Genomic DNA, 4,290 nt, shown 5'->3' with positions numbered 1-4,290 from the left:
TCTTTTGGATTATTTTCTCATATTACATTTTTACCTCCACTATGGGTTTGTTAGCTCTATCTCTTTGTTTAATTTTTTTAAAGTGGTTTTTCTGGATTACAATATGTATCCCTGGTTTATCAGAAATACATGGAATTCCTGTTTTACCACTTTGTGTATAAGAACCTTACAACAGTATATTTCCATTTATCCCAATTATACTTATACTTTACATATACATTGGTAATACTTACATAATTCATTGGTAATATTTCTGCTTTTAAAAAATCAACTGTTTCCCAAAGAAATATAAATTGGGAAGGTCCTTTGTTTAATCATATATTTATTATTTCTAGCACTTTCCATTTTTTCATGTAAGACTAAGTTCTGGTATTATTTCCTTTTAGAGGAAAGAAACTTTAACCTTTTTTGTAGTGCAGGTCTCCTCTTGATGAATTCTGCTGTCAGCCTATGTTATCTACAAACATAATTTTATTTTTGAAGGGTACTTTTAGCTGGATATAGAATTCTAGGTTGATAGCTACTTTTCTTTTAGCATGTTAGCATTGTCTTCTGCTTTGCAGCATTTCCAAAGAGAAATCACCTTTCACTCTTATCGTTGCTGCCCTGAATTTAATGTGTCATTTTTCTCTGCCTGCTTTTAAGATTTTCTTATTACATTTGGTATTTGGCCATATTACTATGCCATGAAAATCTACATAATATTTTCTTTATAGTTATTCTGTTTGGGATCTATTAAAGCTTCTTGCATATGTCAGTTGACATTAAATTTTGTATATATTTGGTCATTACTTTAATATTATTTTAAAATATATATTATATATATATTTTCTGGCCCAGTATCTCCCCAGTCTACCCCAGCCCCTCTTTCCTTTTATTTTAGTACTCTAATTACACATATGCTAGCCCATTTGATATTGCACACTCTATCATTGAGATTTTGTTAGTTTTTTCCAGTCTTTTTTTTTTAGGGTTTCAGTTTCAATAGTTTATATTTACCTGTCTTAGTATGCTGATCATCTCTTCTACAGTTTCTAATACATTATCAAGCTCATTCACTGTACTAATTCTAGAATCTCCATTTTATTCTTTTAAACTGATAAGAACAGATACTACACTTGATCTTAGCCAAAAGGCTGAGAAGCAATTACTTGATTCTTATAAAATAGTTTTCATTTCTTGTCTGTGACTTCCTATCTGTTTTCTCCTATGTTCATATTTTTCATTAAAACATGCATATTTATAATAGCTGTGTTAAAGCAGTCCTCTGCTTATCCTGTAAATATCTGTATTATATCTGGGTCTGTTGATATTGTCATTCTTCTCTTGGGTATGGGTCACATTTCCCTGCATTTTTGATATCTCATAACTTAATTATGAATTTGACATTGTGGATATTGTTGTTGAAAATATAGATCTTAAAATTTTTGCCTTCTGTAGAGAAAGCTGAGTTGTAGTACTAGGCAGCTGGATCCTATTGAGGCTTGGCTTCAGGCTCTATTAGAGAGGTCTAGAGTAATCCTGCTACTATGGTGTGGCTCTTTTGGTTTTAACTGAATGCTTGAGGTTTTCAGAGAATTTTTCCACCGTGGATGATCAGAATTTCAACATCTTCCAGTCATGTGCACCTTCTAAATGTCCATTCTGTCCACAACTCTCCAGTAGCCATTTTCTGCTAGGTCTCCCAGAGTCTAACCTTGTCAGAGTGCAGATTAATATGTGCAGATGTAAGGGAACTCATATGCAAATTTCTGGGGGTCTTTCTCTGTGCAGTTATCTCCTCTCTGGCACTCACCCCACAAATACCAGCTGCCTCTGCAGTCTTGGGCTCTAATTAGACTGAGAAGTGAAAGATAGCCCAAATAAATGGTAATGTAGGAAGTAAAACAAAGTGAATTATAATTTTATAGTTACAAAAATTCAACTATTATTTTTGGCTCTTTAGTAAAAGTTTTTCTGAGGTTTGAAAGATGGCAGAGTTCTTTTTGGGAAAATCATTATTTTGGAGATAAATTCTAATAACTACAATATGAAATCTTAGTATATGTTAGTAAGCTGTGTTAACTGCTTTACATAGATTATCTCACTTAATTGTCAGGACACTCCTCCCAATAAGACCTGTGATTGTCTCCATTTTCTTGTGTTAGTTTAAGAAGTGCCCAGGGCAGAAAGCCGAGGTGATGTGGAGCTAACCTTTTTGTTTTTCCCATTCTCTCTATGTTGTAAAATGCTTGAAAATTTTGTGCAGTTTTAAATTTGATTATAGCGGTTGGGTAAGTGTAGTACTTGTTACCTGAGCCTTGCTGGAATCCCAAGGGACTTTTTAAATATATAGATTCCAACACTCTACCAAAACCTACTGATCTGGAATCTCCAGGGTGATCTTAGAAAGTGTCCATCTCTATTCCAGTGTGCATTCAAGACTTGAACACACTAGCGTATATGACCTTTTCTAGTAATAGCAGGCCCTGATGGTTCTGACCTGAGAGCATTCTGAAAAGTCTCGTTCAAATCTCAACTGACTGTTTTGCTTTTTTTTGCTATTTAAATGGGAAATTAATCATGAATTAGCTTGACTTCCCCATCATCAAGGATTTCTCAATTTCCAGACTTGTTTCAATCCTTAGATGTCCTTCTAATAATTTATCCTGTTGAATTAGAGTAAACTATTCCTTATATTCTTAGTGTTCACAGCTTCAAAATTTAGTAGACTTATTATATCCCTGCCACTCATCATTTAACCTGACTATTTACATGTAATTATTTTAATGCACCCCCATAAATCAACTTCTTGAACTCCCCAGTTATGCTGGTTGCAATGTCTTGTCCTCTCTCTGTATAAGAATGAATAAATCCAGAACAGGATATTCCATTTTAGCCCTGTTTTCCTGAGGAATAGGACTGATATCTCGCCTTCTCCAGTCTTAGCTATCTTATTGGGAATGTTCGTTTCATAAACCTGCAGACTTTTATTACTCATTGGTTCTATTTTAATTATATTATAAATAGATTTCAAGTTCTTAAGCTTTTTCCTTTTACTGAATGTAGGTATTTAGGGTTTTATTTTTTATTTTTATTTTTTTTTAGTTCATTTTGTACATTAACGTACAGTTACTTGAACAACATTATGGTTACTAGATTTCTCCTATTATCAAGTCCCCCCTCATACCCCATTACATGATGGACCTCACTGTCCATCAGCATAGTAAGATGCTATAGAATCAGTACTTGTCTTCTCTGTATATTCTGCCTTCTCCATGTCCTCACCCCTCTACATTACGTGTGCTAATCGTAATGCCCTGGTTTCCCCCATCTCCCTCCCTTCCCACCCATCCACCCCAGTCCCTTGCCCTTTGGTAACTGTTAGTCCATTCTTGGGTTCTGTGAGAGTCTGCTACTGTTTTATTCCTTCAGTTTTTTCTTTGTTGTTATACTCCACAGATGAGTGAAATCATTTGATACTTGTCTTTCTCCACCTGGCTTATTTCACTGAGCATAATACCCTCTAGCTCCACCCATGTTGTCGCAAATGGTAAGATTTGTTTTCTTCTTATGGCTGAATAATATTCCATTGTGTATATGTACCACATCTTCTTTATCCATTCATCTACTGATGGACACTTAGGTTGCTTCCATTTCTTGGCTATTGTAAATAGTGTCACGATAAACATAGGGGTGCATATGTCTTTTTCAAACTGGACTGTTGCATTCTTAGGGTAAATTCCTAGAAGTGTAATTCCTGGGTCAAATGGTATTTCTATTTTTAGTTTTTTGAGGACCCTCCATACTGCTTTCCACAATGGTTGAACTAGTTTACATTCCCACCAGCAGTGTAGGAGGGTTCCCCTTTCTCCACAACCTTGCCAAGATTTGTTGTTTATCTTTTGGATGTTGGCCATCCTAATTGGTGTGAGGTGATATCTCATTGTGGTTTTAATTTGCATTTCCCTGATGTTTATCAATATGGAGCATCTTTTCATGTGTCTGTTGGCCATCTGAATTTCTTCTTTGGAGAAGTGTCTGTTCAGATCCTGTGTTCATTTTTTAATTGGATTATTTGCTTTATGTTTGTTGAGGTGTGTAAACTCTTTATATATTTTGGCTGTCAACCCTTTATTGGATCTGTCATTTGTAAATATATTCTCCCATACTGTAGGATATCTTTTTGTTCTACTGATTCTACTGATGGTATCCTTTGCTGTATAGAAGCTTTTTAATTTGATATAGTCCCACTTGTTCATTTTTGCTTTTATTTCCCTTGCCTGGGCAGATATGCTCATGAAGAAGTTG

At 34.8% G+C, this 4,290-nt stretch overlaps 1 pseudogene; it reads right to left on the bottom strand.

Annotated features, from left to right (window-relative positions):
* Positions 1–1,007: 1,007 nt before the first annotated feature.
* On the bottom strand, positions 1,008–1,148 carry LOC118918447 (U2 spliceosomal RNA; annotated as a pseudogene).
* Positions 1,149–4,290: the final 3,142 nt, after the last annotated feature.

This window comes from Manis pentadactyla, chromosome 6 (assembly GCF_030020395.1).
Source record: "Manis pentadactyla isolate mManPen7 chromosome 6, mManPen7.hap1, whole genome shotgun sequence".
NCBI classification, from domain to species: domain Eukaryota; kingdom Metazoa; phylum Chordata; class Mammalia; order Pholidota; family Manidae; genus Manis; species Manis pentadactyla.
Note: the sequence above shows the minus strand (reverse complement) of the source record. Positions and strands in the feature narration are given on the sequence as shown.